Source organism: Ovis canadensis, chromosome 21 (assembly GCF_042477335.2).
Source record: "Ovis canadensis isolate MfBH-ARS-UI-01 breed Bighorn chromosome 21, ARS-UI_OviCan_v2, whole genome shotgun sequence".
NCBI lineage: Eukaryota > Metazoa > Chordata > Mammalia > Artiodactyla > Bovidae > Ovis > Ovis canadensis.
The window spans coordinates 65,758,926-65,784,308 of NC_091265.1; the positions used below are offsets into that span (position 1 = coordinate 65,758,926).

Sequence of the window (25,383 nt, forward strand, 5' to 3'; positions counted from 1 at the left end):
CTGCCTCAGAGACACTCAGCCGGAGAGGCAGAGTGGACGAGGGCCTGAGGCACATGGGGCAGGCCAAGGAGACTGCGGCTGGGGGTCCAGAAGCTACACCCCCAACCTGGGGAGGGCGCTCCCTGGAGGCCCCACTGGCGGGGCGCCCACTGTCACAGTGGGGAGTGGGAGGCCTGAAGGAGGCAGCCGTGAGGATGCGCCAGCCCCCCCACCCCCCGCCCTCCCCGCCCTCCCCGCCCTCCCCAGCCCTCCCCAGCCCTCCCCACCCCCCCAGCCTCCCACCCTCCCCAACCCTCCCCAGCCCTCCCCACCCCCCAGCCCACCCCATCCCCCCAGCCTCCCCAGCACCCCACCTCCCAGCCCCCCCAGCACCCCCAGCCTCCCCGCCCTCCCCACCCCCCAGTCCCCCCAGCCTCCCCGCCCTCCCCAGCCCTGCTGCTGCGCTGGGCAGCTGCACCCTTGGGGCCTGGCCCCAGAGGGGAACGGTTCCAGACCCGCTGTCTCCTGTCCTTGGTGCCTCACCCTGATCCCTGGGTGCCCTGTCCCCCCACGTCCCCCTCACGCTCCCCTCCACCACAGCTGAGGGCCTCTTAACCACCACCTGACAGTAAGCACGGGATTCCCCATTTCGAGTCTATCAGGAGCTTTGAGGACCATCGCAGGGGCCTCTCTGCTTCCTTCCCGCTGACAGCCAGCTAGAAAGCCCCGGCTACGGCCCAGCTGGTGTCAGGCAGACCCCCGTGGAGGAGAGACCCCTGGGCTCCACGGCACTTCTGGGGCTCTGTGCCCTTGCTTCTGTGGGGGGTGCGCCAGCCTTTCCTTGGGCAGAGTCTCTCTCGGCTCCTCGGACCTGCCTGCCCGAGAAGGCACTTGGATCCCAGAGACACTGACTGGTCCCTAGCCCTGGGCGCCAGTTTCCCTTGGCTGCCTTTTGCCCCGTGTCCACCCTGATGCCTCCACCCAGGGACAGGCCCAGTGCAAGGCCCACCCTGCCCCTGGCACCGAAAGTCCTGCAGACTCCGAATGACTGCCCACCCCCACGCCCCAGCACCGCATGCCGTTGCGGCTGGCCCTCTGTCAAGCATCTTGCGTGCTAGCTCACGGCCTCCCCAGCGCAAACCTTGCAGAGGGTGCTGGGGGCGTCCTCACTTCACAGACAGGGAAACTGAGGCTGGGAGCCTGCTTCCTGACCCCACTGGCAGAGGCTGTGGGCAAGAACAGCGGGTGCACGTGTCCCCCTGCGGGAGGTGCGTTGAAGCTGAGCCATGGGGGAGGGGGTGCTGCCTCTGAAAGGAACAGGGAAGGGGCTTCTGAGGCAGGGATGCCCTGTATCTTGAGGACCCGGGGAGGGGCACGTGTGGCCAGGGCCTTGGGCGGGTAGGTGCCAAGAGGAGGCTCGGAGGAGGATCTGACATCGCCCTGGTGCAGCTGGGGGCCTGAATGCACGTGGCTGCCCTGTGGAAAGCTGACTTGGGGTGGGCGGGCATCTACGTGAGGGTCAGAGCTGGCTCCAAGAGCAAGAGGATCGTCCCGACATCTGGGGAGCTCAGAGCGGGCAGATGGGTGGCCGTGAGCCCCGATGCAGAGCTTGGCATGGGCAGAGGGTGGGCCGTGAGCCCTGACACAGAGCTCGGCACAGGCAGAGCCAGCCAGGGGCTGGCATGGCTGGAGGGTGGCAGTGGGCGGAGCAGAGGTGCGGCTGGGCGGGGAGGGAGTCCTGGGCGGGGAAGGGGAGGACCCTGGGGCGCTCCCTGGAGAGGCCCCCTTTGACCCACACACGAGGGCCCTGGTGAGTCCGTGTGTGGCCCCGCTGTGGCTTGCCGGGCACACGCCTCCTCTTCTCCTTGGACACGGCTCTTCAAGGACCCAGATGCTCTGTGGGCCCCTCAGGCCCGCCTGAACCACGTCTGGGCGGCTGGAGGCAGCAGGCAGGGCCATGGCTGGGATCCAGGGTCTGGAAGGTCCCCAGACGCTGTGGTCACTTTCTGGGCTGTCCGGACGCCCGGGCAGACCCAGCTGCGGGGCCAAGGAGAGCAGGAAGCCACGGGGCCACGGAGAAGAAAGGGGTGTCTGGCGGGGGCGCGTGCCAAGGGTGCCGCTGGGTGGTGGCCCAGGGCCAGACCCGGGTGATGGCTCCGGCCTGCCGCCCCGCCTTGCTGCTTCCGCTGCCTCACAGGGCTGGGCTCCGCTTGGCCGAGTTACAGCGGGTACAGCCGCCTGCCCTGTACGGTCCAGCCCGGTGCATCTCGTCACCTGCGCCGGGCAGTGTGCTGGTTTGCCTACAGCATCAAACACAAACCAGCCCCGCCTTCCTGGAGCCACCAGTCCCGTCCTGGTCCAGAGCGTCCTGGTGGGTGCCCAAGGGAGACGGGATCAGTCACCTGTGTGGGGTTGAGGGGATGCAGGAGGGTGGCGTGAGGCTCCAGAGAGAGGGACCCCTGGCTCTTGAAGCTGAGATGGGTCGGGCCTGAGACGGGGCAGGTGTCACCCCTCATCGAGGGAGGCCCCACCCCTGGCTGCTGTGATGGAGAATGCAGGGGTGCGTGTCTCTGCGGAAAGCAGATGCCTCTGCTTGACTCTGGGTCCAGGGGCCAGAGTTCTCCGGGGGTCCCGGGGCCAGATGATCACATTTCCCGGCCTGGCCTGGAAGCCTCTGCCGCATGGCTCTTCACTCCGCAGCTGTCCGGGCGGGCCTGCAGTCGGCGGGGGGGGTGACCAGCTGGAGGGCCGTGCCTGTCCACCTGAAGCTCCACCCGGGGTTCCCGCAGCGGCAGGGCAAAGCCCAGGACCCCCTGGACTGTGGAGGGGTCCAAGCAGGCCTCGGGGTGCCCACTTGCCCCTCAGCTCTCCGGCGTCCGCAGCACTGGCCGGCCGCTTTTGTGGAGGGGTGTACTATTCCTGTCCTGGGGGCTCCCAGCTCAAAGAGAAGGGGCTGAGACCAGGGGAAGTGACGCACTGCCATGCGGGGATGCGCAGATGCTCAGGATGCTCAGGACCCACCCCGGGACCACGAGCCTGGGGCGGTGCAGTGCCCTGGGGGATGGGATGCGAGTGTTGCCAGAAGCCGGTCCAAGGGCAGTCCTGACTGTCTGCACAGTCACCCCAGAGCCCCGGGCAGCTGGGGGTGGAGTTGGAGGGGTGTGCCCAGCTCGCTTCCCCAGAAAGATGGCGCCTCAGACCTGGAGGGGTGGTGGGGAGCCTGGTGGGGGTCAAAGGGTGGAAGGGCAGGGCCGGGCAGGCAGGAGGCTGAGGGGCTCCAGCCGGGGGGATGTGACGGGCAGGCTGACGCTCCGAGCCTCCGTTTCTCCTCTACGCAGCGGGTAGTCCCTCACCTGTCTTCTCGGGGCTACTGTGAGCTGCGTGGACTCTCGGGTCCGGGGAGCCTTGGCTTCCCACGGAGGCAGCCAGGAGCGAGGGCAGGAGCCTCACTAGGGAAGGGCGTTTTGAAGGCTGGAATGGCACGCACGCAGGCGCCAGGCTGTGGACAGAGGCATGGAGGGTCCAGTAGGTCAGGGCGGCCGAGAAGCCAGGGGCCGCGGCCCTACCCTGAGCCCCAAGCAGACCTGCCTGGGGGGAGGGAAGCCCTCCACGGGATGGAGGAGCAGCTGGTGCCAGCTGTGGAGGGGGCAGCCCAGCCACCAAGGCCAAAGCCGTGTGCTCTGAACCCCCTGCGCAGCAGCCTCCGGGGGTAAAATGTGGCCCTTCTGCCCTTGGTCTGCTGCACTGGGCTCAGGTGCCCGCGGGCAGACTCGGGTCAGCACACCTGCCCCCACTCCCGGGCCGGGGCCCAGCAGTCCACTGCAGGAGCGCAGCCAGCCTCTGTCTGCCTGGCCTGGACGAATGTCGGGGTGCTGTGGAACCCCTGGAGGCCCGCTGGCCGGGCAGGCAGGAGAACCTTCAGCAGGCTGGCCTGTGAGGGCAGCGGGCACCCCGAGTTCCCGCCCCAGGCACATGCCCGAGGCCGTGGGTCAGCGGCCCCCACAGTGGGGCCTTAATGAGGAAACAGGGTCTGGAGCTGTGTAACGGTGACAGCCCTCGCGGGGCGTGGCGGGGGCGTGGCCTGGTAGGGGCGTGGCCTGGTGGGGCGTGGCCTGGCGGGGGCGTGGCATGGCGGGGGCGTGGCGGGCGTGGTGGGGCGTGGCATGGCGGGGGCGTGGCGGGCCGGGGCCGGGTGGCGCGCTGCCCTGTCCTCGCACCCTGCCCCCTGACCCCCAGCTCACGGCATGTGACCGCAGTTTCCCCCGGCCGGCCTGAGGGTGACCGGCCTGGACTCAATTTATCCCAAGTGCGCGTGTGTGTTTTTGTACTTCGTCACTGAATCCCGTGCGTAGTGAATTAGTTTCCTGATGTAGTAAACATTTCGGAAGGCCAAGATCCTCTCCCTCCTGTCCCCGTGCCAGCGAAATTCCCCGAGCCCCGCCCTCCCTTGCCGAGCGGGCTTGCTCCTCATCCAGGAGGCGTGAGCCCTGGTTCCGAGACCCTCCTGTCGGCCCCCAGAGTTCCCCGGGGGCCCCAAACCTCCGTTCCAGTCCTGCTCCCTCTGGGGGAGCGTTGCCAGCCTAGGGTTCAGGGGGTTCCCAGGCACCCCCCCTCCCGGGGCAGGAGTGGTCAGAGCTGCCTCTCAGGCCTGCAGAACAGTGGTGATCAGGGCTTCCGGTGAAGGAAGGTCCGAGTTTGAACCAGTTTCTTAAAGCTGGTCTCCACAGCCAAGGAGCAGGAAGAGGCCCTAGGCTGGAGGCCATCTTACCAGCTCCTGAAGGCCAAAGCGGCCCATGGCAGGCTGGAGCAGGCTTAGCAGGAGCTGGGGTGTCCTCGGGGTGCGGCTCGCAGGCTCTAAGGCGGATGCTGTGGCCAGCCCCGGGTCCTCCCAGCTCCCCCCACCCAACACTGTGTTCAGGCTGCCAGAGTCCCAGGGACCTCTGAGAAGGGGACCCCCTTGGTCTGATGGTAGAGTCTTGCTGGGGAAGGATTGCTAAGGCCCCAGGATGCCCACCCTGCCCTGGAGGGGCCCCAGGCCCCCAGCTCTGAGGACCGCTGTGGGACGCGGACCTGGGCCCCAAGTCCCATGGCTGCCTGCGCTGACCGGCAGCTCCTGGCATTCCGGTCCCGCTGGGTTCTCCACAGGGCCTGGGGGCCTGGGGAGGTGATGGGGAAACTGAGGCAGAGAGCGGGCAAACCTCTGCTAGCAGAGACCGTAGGGGGGGCTGGGCACAGCAAACTGACCCACACACAGACCTATTTCTACTTTGCAGCCTGGACTGGGGAAAGGGCTACCCCGCAGCAGTGTGTGTGTGCGTGTGCGTGTGTGTGCATGCGTGTGTGTGCATGCATGCCTGTGTGTGTGCCCTTACGCGTGTTTTCACGTGCGTGAATGTGTGTGTGAACGCATCTGCACATGTGTTTGCACACACAGGCATGGGAGTGTTTCCATCGTTCTGTGTGTGGGTGCCTGCATGTTTGTGTGTGGGTTTGCACACGTGTTTGTCAATGTGTGTGCTTGTGTGTACACACGCGTGTGTGCACATGTGTGTGCGCGTGTGTGTGTTTGTGCCCCCGGCCCGGATCTGTCTGCACTGGTGTTTTCTTGCACATGTTTGGCATACTTGGCTGCTGAGTTGGGGGGCAGCGGTTTGGGGGGAGGCCGGGCAGTGGGGGAGGGGCTGTTGATGCCAGTCGTCCACCCGGGCTACACATTCTTGTGGTTATGTCTTCAACTTGGTAAAAATTTGGGAAATTTCTAAATAAAACAAAACAAAGGAAAAACATTTTCAAAAGGATTTCAAAATCGGTGCTGCCACTTCTCCCAGTAACCAGACCCGTGGGGCCTGGGAGACGACCCTGAGCGGGGAGCACGGAGAGGGAGAATCTTCTGGCAGTCAAAGAGCCAGGCGTGTCGTGAAGGGGTGAGTGCCCCGTCAGGGGGAGTATGCGAGCCGTCCTGAGATCCCCACCTTCCCTGTGACAGGAGGTCAGAGTGTCAGGCTTGGGGGCGGATCTGAAACCTTCCCGTATGCCTGCGGGGCAGGGGGTCTTGGACCCCAGCTCTCTGAGGCCAGTGGGGGCCCTGCGGGAGCTTGGATGTCACTCAGGGCAGCTGAGACCACAGCTGCAGATGGGAGAGAGGCGGCCTGTTGGTGGATGGACATGCTCTCAGCGAGGGTGGTGGCTAGTTTTGGGGAGTCTTCTGACTGGGGAGGTGCAGGGGGCCGCTAGGCTGAGTCATGGGGTGTGGACGGGGGCCCAGCTGATGACAGCCCCCGCCTCCCTCTTGGTGGACAGCAGCCAGGGGCTAAGGTCGCTGGTGAGGGGCTGGTGGCAGCCCCGCCCCTCCCCTGGCAGGGGCTCCACAAACCTGCGAGCAGGCTGCAAGCCCTCAGCTGGTGGGGGGTGCCAGAGGGCAGGGCCCTGTCAATGGGAAGTAGGGGACCCCGGGGCTGACAGTGAGGATCAGTCTGGCTGGGGAGCAAACGCAGAGTTCAGGGGCTACATGGGGAGCCTGGGGGCAGTGAGAAGGCAGGACCTCGCGAGGTCCAGGGTGGTCTGGGGGGCTTAGCGACTGTCGTCGGGCCCAGACAAGGGGTTCCCACAGGACTGGGATGCTTGGGCTGCTGGAGGAACAGAAAGGTTGAGGGGCGCTGGGCCTCCCAGGGTGACAAGGCACCCACTCTGGGGCACAGTGGAATGAAAGCCCCTCAGGCCTCTCTGCTCAGCATCGTGCTCCGGTCAGGCCCCCCAGGCTCAGGTGGGACTGGTGCTGTGGCCCCCCTGTTTGTGGGGTCGGCATGCACGATCAGGGCCGTGCGTACCTGTGAGGTGCTGACCCCCGCCTTCCGCACCCAGGGCCTTGTCCTTGGTGACCCTACCTCCCTGAGTCAGCCCTGCTGTCCCCAAGGACTCAGGGGAGCCCATGGAGACGATTCAGGGCTTGCCATTTCCCAACCAGACCTCCTGCTTTGTTTCCCAGCGAGTTTTAGCTTGTGACGGCTCCCAGTTTCCTTCCGGGCTGGATGGGCATGTAGTGAGGAGGTGGCAGCCCCAAGGCCACTGGGCAGGGCTGACCTGTCCCCTCCGTGCCTCTCAACTCAGGTCCAGGCTGGCAGCCTGGAGGCCAGTCTCCGAGGGACCTCAGGACGCCCCCTGGGCCGCGTGTCTGGGCTGGGAGCCACAAAGACTCCGTGGGCCTGCGGCCAGCCTCGGCGGCCTGCTCCCACTGTTCCGGACGTCCAGGGCCCGGCCAAGTCTGGCGGCTCCTCTCTGGGCACACACCCTGCACATTCCTGTCTTTGCCCTTTGCCCAGGCAGTACCCCCTCCCCTCACCATCGCCTGCCTGCCCTCCTGCCTACCCCCACCTCCCGTGTTCAGCCTCGGGCCAGCCCCCAGGGCTCTGTCACTTTAAGAGGGCGATGCCCATGGCCGTGGTTGGCTGGGAGCGCCTAGGATGAGGTGCCACGTCTCACCCGGGGGTGGGACCACAGGGACCACTTGCCGCTCACTGATTTGTGGCCAGGCAGGCTCTGCCCTCTGGCTGAGAGGGCCACTGCTCTGTCTCCAGAGCCTTCTGTGGCTCCCCGGCACCCTTGGTTCTACCCCAGGCCCCTGGCCGGAGCCCCGGGCACTTACTCTTCCTTCTGCCCTCCAGGGGCCCCCGGTCCCCACCGCCTGGGCCTCTGCTCCTCTGCGGGGAGCAGCAGCTCCTCCTTCCCTCCTGTTGCAGGCCCCACACGCCTTCCATACCCAGCTCAAATGTCAGCCCCTCGGTGCCGACCACGTCTCCCTCCTCTGTGACCATGTCTGACTCGCCGACTCGGGGACCTGATTCAGCAGCCACTTCCCGAGGCTCCTCCACCACGGGGCCCCTTGCTGGATGGCACAGGTAAGGGGACCCAGGCAGGGGCTGGTAACAGGGCCCCCTCTGGAGGGGCCGGGGCAACCAGCTGTGATCAAACACCCCTCGCCACTGGCTCAGGAGGGCATTGCCCTGGAAGCCTGGGAAGTCCAAACTTCGGGCAGGGGGGCAGCGGCTCACAGGGACGGGCTGGCAGCCATGCCCCTGGCAGAGCCACAAGCGGCCACTCAGAGGGGCAGGGGGTCGCCTCCCTGGGCAGCCAGGTGGGAGACTCCCTGGGGAGAGTCAGCGTCCCACACCCGCAGCGTGACCCGCCCCCTAGACTCACCGGGAGAGCCCACCTTGTCAGTGATGTTCTCGGGGCCTGCTCGGCGCTGGGTGTCTGCACTGAGGGTGCGCAGGGGCAGGGCAGGCCCGGCCCCGCCCCCAGGAGCTCGGGGGCGGGTGGTGAGGGCTGGATCTGGCGGGGAGGACCATAGGAGGTGCCTGGAGCAGGCAGGTCGAGGAGCGCACGAGGGCCGAGAAGCCAGGCGGGCAGAAAGCCGGAATGCGTCAGCTCCCAGGTGGGTGGGCCTCCCGGGCGCGGCTTGATGTCTAGAAGGAGACAGTGAGTAGGGAACGTCCAAGCCAGCCTTCCCACCTCTGGGAGCTCCCTGGGGGCCGCAGCCTCGCCGCCCCAGCTGGCCATTTCTGGAGACCTGTGTGTGGCCCAGGCCCCTGGCCCTGCTCCTCCTACAAGCCTGGGAACTCCAAGGGGCTCTGGCCCTGCTTTACTAGGGCCCCTCTGCCCACTGCCCAGGGATGCACTTGAAGGGTGAGCCAGGGAAGGGCGGGGAGATGCCTTGGGAGGTGGGGGGCCGCAGGGATGGGATGAAGCCTTGGGAGGTGGGGGTTGTCTGGGGCTGCACAGGTCTTGAAGGCAGAGCTGTAGGCTGGCTGGTGCACAGCACCCAGACCAGGGCTGGGGGTCTGGCCTGAGGCAGCCGCTGGCTGGAAACGGGCCTGGGGGCCGCTGCAGAAGAAGGGCAGAGGGAGCGGGAGCTGGGCAAGACCTGGAAGGGGCTGACTGAGGCAGCGGCTGCCGGAGTCTGCACGCAGGCAGAGGTCCAGAGTGTGGCCCCGGATCGGGGGTCGTGAGCAGGTCTCTCCTCAGATCCCCACCCAGGAGGCTCCCGCCAGGCTGTGGCAACAAGGCCGGGACCCAGAGCGGCTCACGGCACCTGCTTCTGAGGTTCTAAAGATTGAGAAAGGGAATCCCTGGTGGCCCAGGGATCACAGCTCTGCGCTGTCACTGCTGAGGGCGCGGGTTCGGTTCTTGGTTGAGGAATTAGCAGCCCACAAGTGGTATGGCATGGCCCCTCAAATAAAGTAAAGTAACAATTGAGATGAATGGACAGAGAACAGTGTGTTAGTTCTAGGCGTACATCGAAACAGCCTGATGGGTGTGTACATTGCAAAAGGGTCCCCACAACGAGTTTTGCTAACGGCCGTCACCCCACAGTTACAGTTTGTTTCCCCAAAGGAGGACCCCTGATTTTGCTCTCCATCCCCACGTAAGGGCTTCGGGAATCTGAGGCAGGGGGCACCGTGCCTCTGCCACTTCACGGGAGGAGATACTGGAGGGGCCAGTGTCCTCGGGGCAGGCCCCGGGCCCGGCTGGACCCTGGGCCCCTCAGCTAGGAAGCAGCAGGCAGAGACGTCGGCAGAATGTGGCTGTTTCCGATTTATAACCTAACAGCTCCACGTGCTCTGGTGACTGAGCTGTTTTCGGCTGGCGTGGTGGTCTCAGGGTCTTCTCAGCGACCCCGTGGGCCAGACAGGGCTCCATTTCCAAGTGGTTCTGAGTAGTGGCATCTGGGGAGGCCTGGGTGTGTGGTGGGGGCCTCGGGGTTGTGGTGGGGAGCCCAGGTGTGTCGTGGGGGGCCTTGGGGTGTAATGAGGAGCCTGGGCATGTGGTGGGGGGCCTTGGGGTGTGGTGAGGGACCTGGGTGTGTGGTGGGGGGCTCGGGGGTGGGGCTACTGCCCGATTTCTGGAACCTGGTCCCCGCCCCCCGCCCCGGCGAGCCCCAGAGGCCTGAGGCCCTGCCTGCACACAGTCCCCCAGCACCATGGGACCCGGTAGTCAGGATGCCTGCTGGGCTGTGAGGCCCAATCTGGGGCACCCTGCCCATCAGCTGAACAAAGGGCGTCACCTGCCCCACGGAACAGAGAGCCCAGTAAAGGCCCACGGGCGGCCGGGGCTCTGGTCCCTCCCTGGCTCTCGCCCCGCCTCCCGTGCTGGGTGCCCAGGGCCTGATGTCAGTCAGACCCTGGTTTGTCCGTCGGCAGCCGTGGCTGCCCCCGTGCCCTCAGCCCTTGGCCTCTGGCCGGTGGCTCCTTGGGTCCCTGGCCTGGGCTGTGGCTGGGGTATGGGCAGCTGCCGTCCAGGTGTGTGCCTGGGGGAACGGCTCTGGGGACGCAGGCAGCAGGAAGCAGGGGTTGAGGGGGTGCCGTCCTTTCTGGGAGAGGCAGTGTGAGGCCCCAGGCTCTCTGGCCCCATGTGTCCAGCCTTACCTGGCCCAGAGCTGAGAAGCCCAGGCTGGGACACAAGGCGCTTGCTAGGTGGGCAGGCTGATCCAGGGGCTACAGCCCAGACCCCCTGTCTCTTTGCAGACTGTCTTCAGGGAGGGTTCCTAGGGGATGCTGCCCCTAGGAAGCAGCTCTGGGGGGCTGTCCCCGTCCCCGAGCCAAGGGCTGCAGGTAGGCGAGCTCCCTGTGAGGTCTAGGGGAGGGTCCCCCTGCCTCTTCCAGCTCCGGGGGCTCCCAGCCGACTTGGGCTGTGTCTGCCTCACTCCAGTCCCCGTCTCCACCATCACATGGCCTCCCTCATAGTCAGAGTTTTGCCACTTGGAATGGCGTTTCAGTTCAGTTCAGTCGCTCAGTCGTGTCCGACTCTTTGCGACCCCATGAACCGTGGCACGCCAGGCCTCCCCGTCCATCACCAGCTCCCAAGAGTCTACCTAAACCCACGTTCATCGCATCGGTGATGCCATCCAACCATCTCATCCTCTGTCGTCCCCTTCTCCTCCTGCCCTCAATCTTCCCCAGCATCAGGGTCTTTTCAAATGAGTCAGCTCTTCATATCAGGTGGCCAAGGTATTGGAGTTTCAGCTTCAGCATCAGTCCTTCCAATGAATATTCAGGACTGATTTCCTTTAGGATGGACTGGTTGGATCTCCTTGCAGTCCAAGGGACTCTCAAGAGTCTTCTCCAACACCACAGTTCAAAAGCATCAATTCTTCGGCACTCAGCTTTCTTTATAGTCCAACTCTCACATCCATACATGACTCCTGGAAAAACCATAGCCTCGACGAGACAAACATTTATTGGTAAAGTAATGTCTCTGCTTTTGAATATGCTCTTTAGGTTGGTCATAACTCTCCTCCCAAGGAGTAAGTGTCTTTTAATTTCATGGCTGCAGTCACCATCTGCAGTGATTAGGGATGCCAGAGAGCCCTGCTGCCCCGTCCCCATCGTGGGATCTCGCTATCTCCGCCTGGCCCCTGCTCCCTGTCTCTGGGCAACTGCTGCCATGGTGGGGTGACTCCCAGGCTTGCCTCCCCACCGCCGACTACTGGGCGGGCCCCCCAGCCCGGGCCCTGACCCCCTACGTGTCTTCTCAGTCCTCTTTGGGACCTAGAAGCATCGCTGATGTGTCCCCCCGTGAGCGGGATTGCCACTTCCCCACTGCGAATGCTATCCCTCCGCAGCCTCCCTCGGGAAGACCACCAAAATCTCAGTTTCTCAGGCTCCAATCCTGGGCCCGTTGTTTGGCAGATGAAGCATCTGAGCTTCTCATTCATTTTGTCCATTGTGACCAGAGGAAGAATTATGAAGCTCTGAGGGGATGCTCAGCAATGGAGTGTCCTATGTATTTGATCAGGAAGCAGAGAACTTTTTCTATAAGAGGTCAGAGGGAAAGTGTTTTAGGCTTTGTGGGCCCCAGGTCTCTGCGTCTGTGTTGCAAAGCCTCAGTTCCCCTAATGGAAGCAGCTGGAGGCTGTCAGTCAAGAAGGAGGGATTGCCTGCCGATAGAAAGGCGTTTACAGAAACGCAACCGTCACTCAGCCCCCGGCCGCCACTGGCTGACCCCGTAAGATGCAGGTGGTCGAAGTGGCTAAGCCAGACGTTTACAGACAAACGAAATCTCACAGTGGCGCTTGGTCTGGGCACTTATGGTGGCTTGTGAGTCCCCGTTAAGCTGCTCCAGTCGTGTCTGACTCTTCGCAACCCCATGGACTGTTAGGCTGCAAGGCTCCTCGGTCCATGGGATTCTCCAGGCCAGAAGACTGGAGTGGGTTGCCGCTTCCTCCTCCAGGGGTGCTCCCCAGCCCAGGGATCGAACGTGCAGCTCCTGCATCGCAGGCAGATTCTTTACCACCAGGGAAGCGCATGGCAGCCTCATCCACCACTTTCAAATGGAACACAGTAGCGTTTCAAGAGACTAAAGGATTTCCCCCACAGTTTACACAGAATAAAGGGCTTTCCTCTTTGCTTAAACAATGATGAGCTTTTCAAAAGGCACCAAAGCCAGATCATGGCCAAATCGCCACATAAAAATCTAAAAATAGAGTAAGACAAGTGGATTCCATCTTCTTTCGATTGTGGTAAAATACACACAAGAGCAGAAAGTTTACCATTTCAGCTGTTCCTGAGTGGCATTAATTACACTCACGCTGAAGAACCAAGGCCACCATCTGTCTCCAGAAATCCATCCATCCTGCCAAACGGACACTGTGTCCCCAGGAAACCTTCACTCCCACCCCCGCCCCAGCCCCTGGCCCCAGCGCCCTCCTTTTTGTCTCTGCACGGGATGACCACAGCCCAGAAGCTCACTGCTGACCTTGCGGGTGCTGCATGCTTGGGCCCCGTGGGTCATACACCCCTCCCGGACTCTCCTCGGCCTGGGGATGGGGACCACTGCTTCCTCCCTGTCCCAACGCTCGGACTCTCGCCACCCCCCACCGCGTCTGCTCACCAACACCCGCTGAGCCGGCCCACCCCCTGCCCCCTCCAGCCCAGACGCGCATCCTAGACTCACAGCTGTGGTTGGCAGCTCTGGGGCACCCCACTAATCCGCAGCCCACTGGCTGTGCTGAGACTCGGCCACAGGCACCCTTGGTTGCCCCTGGGGCCCCTCCAGCCCTGAGAGCTGGCCCTGCCCGCAGGGCTCCCCCTTGCCCCTCCTGGCCGCCACTGTGGACAGATCTGAACATCGCTGGGTCTCCTGCCCCGCCCCCCACCACCCCCCCAGCCATCCATGGTCCACGGTGGGTGCAATGGACCCAGCCAGTTGCCGCTCCAGACCCCTCACAGGCTTTCAGAGCCCCCAAGATGACAGTCAGTCATAAGTTTCCCCCCTTTTCTTGGTGGACCCCTCTCCCTTTCGTCCTGATGGTCCTGCATCTGTTCACTGGCCCCCACTCCCCACATGCATCCCCTCTCTGGAGGCTTCCTCTCCTCTGATTGGTTTCAAAGCCAGGGTCAGGGGAGGGAGCACTGTGGCCTGACCCTCTTCTGGGGAAGCTGGGGTGAAGCCAGTGCCCAGAGTTTCCCGGCGCCAGCGGGGAGTTCAGGGGCCTTCCTTCTCCTAGTCTCCTCCTGCCCTCCAACTTTCCCAGCACTGGAGTCTTTTCCAGTGATTCAGTTCTTCGCATCAGGTGGCCAAAGTATTGGATGTGAGGCTAGGATGTGCGTTCGGGCTGGAGGGGGCAGGGGGTAAGCCGGCTCAGCGGGTGTTGGTGAGCAGATAGGGGGGCCGGGAGTCCGAGTGTCAGGACAGGGAGGAAGCAGTAGTCACTTCAGCATCAGTCCTTCCAGCGAATATTCAGGACTGATCTCCTTTAGGATGGACTGGCTGGATCTCCTTGCAGTCCAAGGGACTCTCAAGAGTCTTCTCCAACACCACAGTTCACAAGCATCATTCTTTGGCACTCAGCCTTCTTTATGGTTTAACTGTCACATTTGTACATGACTACTGGAAAAAGTGTTTGAAATTGTCCATCAAAATTGGGGGGAAAGCCCCATATTCAAATATCTTTTCAGGGACTGAAAAATGCAGGTGTGGGATGTCAGCAGGGTCGGGGGAATGAGGAGGCTGGCAGGACCCGAAGCTGGGACACCTGCCTGGAGGCAGGGACGAGGGGGCGTCTGATGAGCACAGGGTGGCCGAGAGTGCTACTCCATGGGCCTGCTCAGCCTGCTGGGGGCTGCGACGCTCGAACACGTGAGTGCCCGTCAGCAGTCTCGCCCTGGAGGAAGGTGCCAAGGCAGCCAGCTTCGACCCCCTCGCGGACCCCAGCCAGAGGGCACTGACCCCAGAGGTCAGGCGTCTGACTCCATCTTTCTTGGACCGAAATTAGTCCTAATTCAAGTGCTCCCCCGGACCAACAAGTGCGGCGCCCGCAGGGCATCCGGCCAGGAAGGCAGCCCGGCGCGGGGGCACGCAGGCTCTGTGGGAGTCAGGGTTTGCCCTCAGGACAGCCCGACATGCTCTTCTGGGTTCAGTGCCCATTTCCAGCAACAAGCCGCCCTGTGGCGTGGTGAGAGCCTCCAACCTGCCGGCTGTGGCTGGATTTCAGGATCCCCGCTACTAGAGGGCACGGCGCAGGTTCCAGGCGCTCAGGGCCAGGATACCCCGCCGAGAGCGCCTGCACGGCGCTCCTGGCTGGTCTCCGCTTGGCCACTCCTGGCGGTGGGGCACTCGCTACCTTTGCTTTCGGCACTCACCTTCATTGAGGGGCCATGGCTCTCTGCCAGCCCCTCTGTCTATGGAGCTGAAATCTGCTGCCCAGGGTGCCATCCCCATCCCTCTTATCGTGGGTCCTACATCCAGAAGGGTCTCCTGTGTCTTCTCTCTCTGAGCCACCCCATAAAGGCTCCAGCTGAGGGACAGGCCTTTGCAGGTGGAGTCCCGCCCCGACTTACCCTCTCCTCCCCATCACGTGGCCCCAGTACCAACCCCCACTGCCCAGAGCATCCCGACTTCTCTCCCACCCTCACCCTCAGAGGCTGCTCTTGCTTCTGGCCTGGAGTTGGTGGGCCCAGCTGGGCCCTGTCAGTGGGACCTGGGAGGCCTGCTGGAAGGGGCCAGACCCTTTGACCCCCCAGGTCACCCCTTTCCCAGGGCCTTCCCTTGGGGAGCCAGGGAGGCGGCCGCCCCAGGCCCTGGCCAAGGACACAGAGGACACCACGCCATGGAGCGAGGCCCCGCAGAGCACCGGTGGCCTGGCCGTGGCCGCCTGGCACCCAGCACCCCGTCAAGTCCGCCAGGCGGAGGTGGGTGGTGCTGCCAGAAGTTGGTCCTGGAGTCCTCAGGACCAGGATCTCCTCTGGAGCCGAGAGGACAGGGCTCCTGGTCACGGAGTGGCCCCTGCTGATAGGCCTTGCCGATGAAAACCTGAGCCAGAAGTGAGGTACAGGCATGGGGCCCCAAGACGCTGCCGGCCACCCCGTATCCCTCTGCGGAGCTGGCGGCAGCCACAGTCAATGCGGGCTCCCAGAGAAACGCTCAGACACACAGACCCACGTGGACAGCACACACCTGCACACCGAGCATCCCAGAACTGGCTCAGCACGTTTGCTCTGAACCCAAACCAGACTCCCGCTGGCTGCGTCCCCTGGGGCCACACACGGGGTGGGCGGGCTGGTCCCCAGAGAGACCCCCCCCTTCCCCACAGTGCACACAGGCCCTCAGGGAGACCCCAGCCTTGGCCCTGCATGTTCACTGAGGCAGTGGGGGGTGGACGGGACCCTGGACGCGGAGCCCTCTAGCTGTGAGCCAGTGGAGCGGCCTGTCTGAGGTTGAGGGAGGGTCCCCCAGACCCGGGCAGCCTGGTGCATAAAGATGAGGTGGTGGCTCCTTTATGCTCAGCTCCATCCCACTTCAGGCGTCCCCTGTTGGATGTGGCGGCTGCAGCCCCCAGCCTCACGGGGAGGCTGAGCACAGGGAGGCCCTCTCACTTTCTTCTCCTCCAAGGCGCACGGGCCCAGCCACACACGGTCTGACCTTGCCAGGCCCCAAACAGAGAAAGGCTCTGGATCTTTACGGGAGTCAAAGAGCCCCAGGGGCCTCTGGCTGACTCAGCCCACCCAGCCATCAAAGAGCCCAGGGATCCCTCAGGGGCGCCCTCTGCACCCACTCCAGGAGCCCCTGTTCCCCGGCAGCACCTTCCAGAGCAGGCAGAGAAGGCCCAGGTCTGCAGAGCCCAAAGGCCACTTTTAGGAAGGAGAGTCCAGCAGGCTGGTGAGTGTCTCAAGGCCGAGCCGGGATCTGTGTGCACCTCCACAGGCAGGGCCCAGAGGAGCGGGTCTGAGCTCAAGGCTGCAGGGTCCCCGCTCCCAGCCTCCGTCCTGCCCCTTCCCCAGGTGGGGTCCGCCCGGAGGGACGCCCTCTCCTGATGGGGAAGTGGCTGTGCCAGGCACGTTCCAGAAGGGGCTGCAGAGCCCATGCTGCTCCGCTGTGTGTCCAGACCTGCCCTCAATCCCTTGGACCACAAGGTGAGGGTGAGGCCCCCTGAGCCTCCAGGGGGCCCCTCCTTGTCCCAGACGGACGCTCTGAGGCCTGTAGACCAAGAGGGCTCGGGATGGACCAGGGCCGGCACACAGAGCATCTAGCTGGGGAAGCCAGTGGCCATGCGGCGGGGAGACCCAGCAGCTCCCAGACCGGGGCCCTCAGGACGTGAGGACAGCACCCCAGGAGGGGCAGGGCGTCCAGGACGCTGGGCACGGGTGTGTGCCAGACCGCGCCCCCCCAGCCTGGCCGCGGGGAAACAGGACGGAGGGTGGAGGCCAAGCCCAGGAGGCACGGACTCCTTCTGGCCCACTTGTTCCTCCGCGCCCCAGTCGCTCCCTCAGTCGCTCAGTGAGCTGCTCACTCATCTGCTTGCTCACTCATTAACGTGCACACTCACTCAGTCCTTCAGGCACACACGCGTTCACGCACGCACTCACGCACTCACTCACACATGCACTCACTCACTCACTCATTCATTCATTCACTCACTCATTCACTCATTCATTCACTCATTCATTCACTCACTCATTCATTCACTCACTCATTCATTCACTCACTCATTCATTCATTCACTCATTCATTCATCCATTCACTCACTCACTCATTCATTCACTCACTCATTCATTCACTCACTCATTCATTCACTCACTCATTCATTCATTCACTCATTCATTCATCCATTCACTCACTCACTCATTCATTCACTCACTCATTCATTCACTCACTCATTCATTCACTCACTCATTCATTCATTCACTCATTCATCCATTCACTCACTCATTCATTCATTCACTCACTCATTCATTCACTCACTCACTCACTCACTCACTCATTCACTCACTCATTCATTCACTCACTCACTCACTCACTCACTCACCCTGTACTCAGCCTCAGTGGGACACCAGACACTTTTCCAGATGCTGAGATAGAGCCGTGATCAAAACAAACTCCTCTTGTGAGGAGCTTGCATTCCAGGAGCAGAACCCTGGGGCCCCCACCCACACTCAACACCTGGGTTGTGCTGGGTGTGGCTGTGGGGATGGGGCTTCCCCTCCATCCTGGGGGGGCAGCCTTGCCTTCAGCTGCACCCAAGGAACAGAGAGGGACGCCCTCGCCAGCTCCATGCTCCACTCAGAGCCTCGCTGACCTAACCTGTGACCCCCGCTGTGCACCACCCCCCTCCCCAGGCGGGCACACACAGCAAGGGGAGACAGGCTCAGGATGAATGAGACGGATCAAAGGCACAGATAGGGCCACGCAGAGCAGGGTCTGGAAGCATTTAGGGTCTGGGGAGGAGGGGCTGCCGCCCTTGGAGCTCCATCTCCAGGCCCGCCTCAGCTGACTGCGCCCGGCTCCCGTCGCCGGCGCGGAGAAGCCACGCCAGCTGCGGCGCCCTGTCGGCGGGGTGAGGGCGTCCAGAGCCTGCTGTCCAGCTCTGCAGCCACGTCAGAGCCCACAAGCCCTGCAGGAGCCCCACTCCCTGAGCCTCAGTTTCCCCACCTGTCAAGGGGTGCTCTGCCCCACCAGACCCCCACTGGGTTAGGGGCTCCCGCGGAAGCTCTGTGGACAGATGGGGCGGCCTGGGGAGGGAGTGGGTGGGAGGACAGGGGGTGGACGGGTGTCGAAGGCTCAGGGCAGAGGCCCAACCTCCCTGGCTCCATCCCTGGGGCACTTCTGTCCTGGGCATCCTCTGGGCACCGCTGGGCACCACTGGGGTGCCTGCCTCCTGCAGACAGCCACCCCTCGGGCCGCCTCCCCTGAGCTACAGACTCACCTGCGTGTCCGCTCCCCGTGCCCTGGAGCCAGAACTGCCGCCGCCCTCACTCACACCTGGGGCAGCGCCATCCAGTCACCCCAGCTGGGACCCGGGGGCCCCCTTCATGCCCTCTCTCCCTGGGGCTCAGGCGAATTGAGCCCGCCCTCCTGATGAATTCTCACCTGTGTCTCTTTGCTGGAAGCTCCTGCCCACGGACCAACTCTGCCCACGGCCTGCCCACAGGCCGCTGTGCCCTCTGGCCCCCTTCCCCCGCTGCCAGATACATCAGCAGGCTGCACGGCCCACTGTCTCACCCCGTCTGAGGCCCAGTCCCTCTCTGTCTCTTGCACCTGGACCACTGGGAGGGCTCCTGACTGTGCTCCCCGGAGATGTCCCAGGGCCCAACTAAGAGGCAAGGCTCTGCCTGTGAGCCAGCCTGGCTGCCCGGCTCGGAATTCACGCCTGCCGCCCCAGCACAGCCCAGCAGCTGGATTCGCCCGGTGCCCGGCACCTTCTCTCCAGCGACTCCAGCCCCCTCCCAGTGAGCATCCGCTATGCCCCTTCTCATCTATGCTTCCTAGGTCCACACCCTCCATGTGGCCCCCAGGTTCCTGCCCAGTGGACCCTGCCAGCCCCTCCGGGGAGCAGACGCTCACACCCAGGGCAGCGGGAGCTTTCACCCGCGGCCGAAGAGCTGCCACATCTTCCCCGGGGCAGGGGCTGGGTGCGGGGGCGGGACCTCCCGCGGGCCTCGATGCCCTGAGCACCCGGGTCCTTCTGTGTGGATCTGAGCCGCAAACTGCTGCTTCCTGCCCTGTCCACCCCCGTCCCCACCCTACTTGCCTCCCTCATCCTCACCCTCCTCTAGGTGGTGTCCCGGGTCTCCAGGGACCTGGCGGCAAAGCTGGCCCTGGCGCCTTCCTGCCCTCCTCAGCATCCTCGACCCTCAGACCGGCCGCGTCCCCTGCGCCTGGCCTGCTCCTCTTGCCGTCCTCACTGGTGGATATCGCCCACTGGCAGAACCCCAGGTCTCCCCGGCCGGCCCACTCTCCCCTCCCGTCTTCAGCCCTGAACCTGACCCAGCACGTGGCCAAGGGATGTCCTGGGAGACGGCCCACGAGCAGCTCGGTTTCCACCCGTCAGTTGAAGGGGGACAGGTGACCCGCGGGAGGAGCCTGGGTCCCGGAGTCCCACCTGGAGGCCCCGCCGAACACCCACCTGAGCGGTTGCGTGAGCTGGAGGAAGAACGTGGACTGTCTGAGAGGCTAGCTGGCTCCCCTGATGGGTTTTCCCCTCCAAGGTCTCGCCAACAGCTCGGTGCAGGGCTGACCGAGCGCTGAAGGCCTCACAAGCGGGGGCAGGCTGATCCGCTGCCGCCGTGATGCGTGCAGTCACTTCTATGGCCCTCGGGCCTGGGAGGCTGTCAGCGTTGTCAGCTGCACGAGTTCTTAATTTTTCCTTCCTAAGGCTACTTTTTCTTGTGTTTTATAAAGAGGCTGAGGGTTTTTTTTTTTTTTTTCAGGCTATGAAAATAATGTATCTTTGCAGAATGCACCTTGGACAGTGGAGAAGGAAACTGGAGAAGAAACATCGCTCAGGGCATGGAGGTGAGGCCTCCCACCAATGCCATCTCGGCCCCGTCTCATCTCTGTCACTCGAGCGGTGGTTCCAGCATTTGAAACATCAGGGTGAGGAGGGGGCCGACGGCAGGCGGACAGCGGAACTCAGGGCTGTGACTAAGTTACTCGACGGAAGGACCTTGAAAACCCGAGGGCAACGTGCGCTCGCTGGGGACTCGAGCAGGAAAGCCAGTCCCTTGCGGCTCCCAAAGAGAGGTGAGCTCCAGGGTGACCGTCAGGTGTCCAAGCCTCTGGCGTGGGGCTGCTGCCACGGCCCTGCTCAGGAAAACCTGGGATCCCGATGGTGGAGCTGGTACGGCTGGATGGACACCCCCGGGATGCTGAGTTCCAGCCTGAGTCTGACGGTCGCTCTGAGCCTGCGTGGGAGCAGACCCCCTCCCTGTGAGGAGCTGGGTCCTTTCCTGACTTCCAAGCCTGCTGCAAGCCTGGCATCACCGCATGACCCAGCCTGCAACCTCCTTACGGAGGGGAGGGCGAGTCACACAGGGACAGACGGTGAGGACAGGAGCCCTGAGTGTCAGCAGTGGGAGGGCGACACCCACGCGGCTGGCGGTGCCGGGGCGCAGGGGCTCGCCCGGCCTCGAGGGCCGATGGGACGCGCGCTGCCAACTGGGCTGGCGGTTTCCATTTCCCAAAAACCCCTCATGGTGCTGCGCTAGGTTCTGGCGCACAGCAAAGCGATCTAGGTAAATGCCTTCTTTTTGCATTCTTCCCCATTACAGGTTATGGCAAGATACTGCATAGAGTTCCCTGTGCTGTCCAGCAGGTCCCTGCTTTCTGCGTGTTTTATGCACACGAGTGCGTATCTGCTGATCCCAAGCTCCTGCTGCACCCCGCTCCCCTCCTGGCCCCCGTGGTAGCCGCAGTCTCCGTTTCTCTGTCTGTGGGTCTATTTCTGTCTGTATCAGTCTCTAGATTCTACACATAATTGATGTCATAGACTATTTCTCTTTCTCTGTCTGACTTACTTCCTTAGTGTGATAACCTCCAGGCCCATCCATGTTGCTGCAAATGCCACTGTTTCATTTTTTATAGCTGAGTAATATTCCACTGTGTGTGCACGTGTGTATGTGTGTCTGTGTGCACGTGTGTGCGCGTGTGTGCGCGTGTGTGTATCTGTGTGCGTGTGTGTGTGTGTGTGTTAGTCGCTCAGCTGTGTGCGACTCTTTGCGACCCCATGGACGCAGCCTTCCAGGCTTCTCTGTGCGTGGAATTCTCCAGGCAAGAATACTGGCGTGGGCTGCCATTCTCGTGATATATATACACATCACGTCTTCGCTATCCACTCATTTGTTGGTAGACATTTCGGTGCTTCCACGTCTCGGCTATTGTAGACTGTGCTGCTGTGAACATAGGGATGCGTGTATCTTTCCAAATTGTGGTTTCGCGCAGACATATGCCCAGGAGTGGGGCTGCTAGGTCCTTGCTGCTGCTGTGCAGTCTCTCAGCCGCGTCCAGCTCTTTGTGACCCCAGGGACTGCAGCACGCCAGACTTCCCTGACCTTCACTATCTCCCGGAGTTTGCTTAAACTCATGTCCATCGAGTTGGTGATGTTATCTAACCATCTCATCCTCTGCACCCCCTTCTTTGGCCTTCAATCTTTCCTGGCATCAAAGTCTTTTCCTATGAGCTGGCTCTTCACGTCAGGTGGCCCAAGTATTGGAGTTTCAGCTTCAGCATCAGTCCTTCTAATGAATATTCAGGGCTGATTTCCTTTAGGATTGACTGGTTTAATCTCCTTGCTGTTCAAGGGACTCTCAAGTTTTCTCCAACACCACAATTCAAAAGCATCAATTCTTTGTGCTTGGCCTTCTTGATAGTCCAACTCTCACATCCATACATGACTACTGGAGAAACCATGATTTTGACTGTTTAGACCTTTGTGGGCAAAATGATATCTCTGCTTTTAATATGCTTTCTAAATCTTTCTTAGCTTTTCTTCCAAGGAGCAAGCGTCTTTTAATTTCATGACAGCACTTGCTGTCGGCAGTGACTTTGGAGCCCAAGGAAGCACAGCCCGCCCCTAACCTTCCTTACTGGACCTTTCAGAGGGCCCTCGTAGATCCAGTCGTTGGGATTGCTAACTGTCAAGTGTCTCAATGTCATTTATAAATTCGGAGACCGTGAAAAGGACCACTGCGTGGGTCTGTGAGCCTAGTAGACCAGTGTGGCTGGATGTTGACCTGACTCTATTTCTTGACCCCGTGGGTCTCCTCGTTAATAGGGACCCATGGCAGCTCTTCAAGATCAGGGTATCGGTGATCTCTATTTAACACCCCCACAAGCACACAGCCACTTGAGTGAATGGCCTTGGTTACTTCAGGGGAACAGTCGAGAGACCCCAACAGCAGTGCTTACCATGATGTGTGAGACCTTCCTCTCTCCAAGCAGCAGGTTCTGGGTCTGAACACAAATGCAAGCGCGGCGGCAGGGCCGTGGCTGGGCTCTGCCGTGGGGCTGTCCTACCTTCGGCCTCTTTCACATCCATCCCTGATCCCTTTCGAGAGCAGCTCCACCGAGATACAGGCCACCTGTGGACATTTGCAACGCACAGCCTGACAGCTTTGACACATATCAAACTCACACACGCATGGTGGGTAAACTGCAGCCACAGCTGGGTGGCACGCACACCCGTGGCGCCCAAGGTGTCCTCCTGCCCCTCCCCCACCTGCCCCCTGCAAACGCTCGCTGTCGTGCTCTCCAGAGCCTTCTGTCCTTGGAACCAGGCAGGGAGCCCCCTCGTGTTCCTTCGGCTTCTTGCCTTCCGCACTGCCCCTGCCCATCCTGGGCTTCCCTGGTGGTTCAGCTGGTAAGGAGTCCACCTGCAACGCGGGAGGCCTGGGTTCCATCCCTGAGTTGGGCGGATCCCCTGGAGAAGGGAAAGGCTGCCCACTCCACTATTTTGGCCTGGAGAATCCCACGCACTGTATAGTCCGTGGGGTTCCAAAGAGTCGGACACGACAGAGCGACTTTCGCTGAGACTGCTACCGCCTTCCTGAGCACCAGCTCCCCCATTCCTTCTCGCCGCCCAGCGGACTCTGTCGCTTAGAGTCGCCCCTGTTCACTTTCATCTGTTTTTCTGCGGATGGGCATTTAAGTTGTTTCCAGTCTGGGATTGTTGCAAATAAAGGTCTCATGAGTGCCCGCTCGCAAGTCTTTGTGTGGACGTGCTTTCTTCCTCTTGGGTAAACGCTGAGGCGGAGAGTGGCTGGGCTGTATATGGGAGGCGGGGGTGGCTGGGCTGTATATGGGAGGCGGGGGGTGACTGGGGTGTATATGGGAGGCGGGGGTGGCTGGGCTGTATATGGGAGGTGAGGTTGGTTTGGGTGTATATGGGAGGTGGGGTTGCTTTGGGTGTCTATAGGAGGTGGGGGTGGTTGGGCTGTTTATGGGAGGTGGGAAGTGGTTGGGGTTTATATGGGAGGTGGGGGATGGTTGGGCTGTATATGGGAGGTGGGGGTGGTTGGGGTTTATATGGGAGGTGGGGGTGGTTGGGCTGTATATGGGAGGTGGGGGTGGTTGGGGTTTATATGGGAGGTGGGGGGGTGGTCGGGCTGTCTATGGGATGTGGGGGGTGGTTGGGCTGTATATGGGAGGTGGGGGGTGGTTGGGGTTTATATGGGAGGTGGGGGGGTCACTGGGCTGTATATGGGAGATGGAAGTGCTCAGGGCACATATATGGTAGATGTATATTTGACTTTTTAGGAAACTGTACCCTGGGAACTTCCCTGGTGGAAGAGTGGAATAGAAACCACCTACCAATCCCAGGGACAGGGTTCAATCCCTGGTCCGGGAAGACCCCACACACCAGGGCACCTAAGCCTGTCCACCACAGCAACTGTAGCCTGCTCGTTCCAGGGCCTGAGAGCCAGAACTCATGGGCCTCTGTGCCACTCCTCCTGACGCCCAAGCACCCCCGAGCCGGCAAGTGGCAACTACTGATCCCACGTGCTGCGGCTACTGAAGCCCATGCTCCCCGAGCCTGGGCTCTGCAGCGAGGGCACTCCCTGCAGCGAGGAGCCGGGGCACGGCACCTCCAGAGTGGCCCCCGCTCTCCGCAACTAGAGGAGAAAGCCCGTGTGCAGCAGGGAAGACCTGGCACAGCCAGAAGTAAATGAGTACGCACAGCTCTGTGTGCACGCCGATCTCAGGCAGAGGTTTAAGGCTTTTTTTTTTTTTAAAGAAGCTGCACGTTGGAATATAAATGGAGGCAGCCGCCGTGGGGAACAGCATGACAGCTCCTTACAAAACTAACAATAGAATTACCATGTGACCCAGCAGTCCCACGCCTGGACATGTATCCAGAGAAAACTCGAATTCGAAAGATGCGCGCACCCCAATAGCAGCACCATTTACAACGGGCAAAACACAGAAGCAACCTCAGTGTCCATCAGCAGAGGACTGAGTAAAGGGATGCAGTGTATGTATACATGGACCACCGCTCAGCCATGACGAGGAGTGAAACGGCACCATTTGCAGCAACGTGGATGGGCCTAGAGATGACCAGGCTGAGTGAAGTAAGTCAGACGGAGACAGCGCCACGCGACAGCCCTTACTGTGGGATGTAAACCGTGACACAGGCGAGCGTCTCTGTGAAGCAGAAGCAGACACACAGACTCAGAGAACAGATGTGAGGTTACCAAGGGGAGGGGCGCGGGGAGCCGCGGGCCCCAGGCGGCACTGGAGGTGAAGAACCCGCCACCCAGCGCAGGAGAGATGATGAGACGCAGGTCCGATCCCTGGGTCGGCAAGAGCCCCTGAAGGAAACGGCAACCCAACCCAGTATGCGTGCCTGGAGAATCCCACGGACAGAGGAGCCTGGCGGGTACAGTCCATGGGGGTCACCGAGTCAGACACGACTGTGCGGCTAAATGACAAACAACAGTGATGGCGTAACTGATCATGAGCCGCCTGTGAACAAGCATAAGCATGATTCCTAACTGCCGGCCAGCAAGGGTGAGCAGGAGGGGATGACACGGGCCCAGCGACACTCAAGGTCTGACCCGGAGTGGCTTTTAGGGGCCCTGCGGTCGGGGACACGTTTCGAGCCTTCAGAACGCACGTCACTTCCCCTGTGAAGTCGGTCTCACGTGGCCCGGCGGGGCTCAGCTCTGCAGAGAGCCCAGTCCCCACCAGGGGTTTCTGTGGTCGTGGCCGGGGCGGCGTGGAAGCCCCAGTGGGGAGTAGCATGGCCTGAACCAGGAGACGGCCCTGCGCACCCTGATGCGGACACAGTGCCCGCCAGAGAGGGGTGGAATGTTCTGCCCACAGCCCAGCTAGAGGGGCTGCTTGGCGAATATCAAAGGCCTTCGTCAGGAAGTGCACCATCCCTGAACTGAAGGGTAGAAGCCGGGGGCCACCACCCACTTGCCACCCCGCCCAAAGCCTGCCCGGGGCTGGGGCTCTGTCCCCCACTCTGGCCTGGGGCGTGAACGACAGGGCACGGCTGCCCCCAGCGCCCTCAGCGTCCTCACGTCCAAGGACCAGCTGGCGAGCAGAGAAGCCCTGCTCAGCGGGAGGAGACAGGGCTGCCGCCGCCCTGCATGGCCTTGGGATGCGTGCAGGACTCAGGTGGGCAGGGGGGC

The 25,383-nt window shown here is 62.2% G+C and overlaps 1 long non-coding RNA gene across 1 annotated transcript; it reads left to right on the forward strand.

Annotated features, from left to right (window-relative positions):
- Positions 1-7,495: 7,495 nt before the first annotated feature.
- LOC138426438 (uncharacterized) lies at positions 7,496-22,951 on the forward strand. The gene is made up of 3 exons (XR_011251646.1): positions 7,496-7,874; positions 19,680-20,292; positions 20,520-22,951. It is a non-coding gene; the product is annotated as an uncharacterized lncRNA (long non-coding RNA).
- Positions 22,952-25,383: the final 2,432 nt, after the last annotated feature.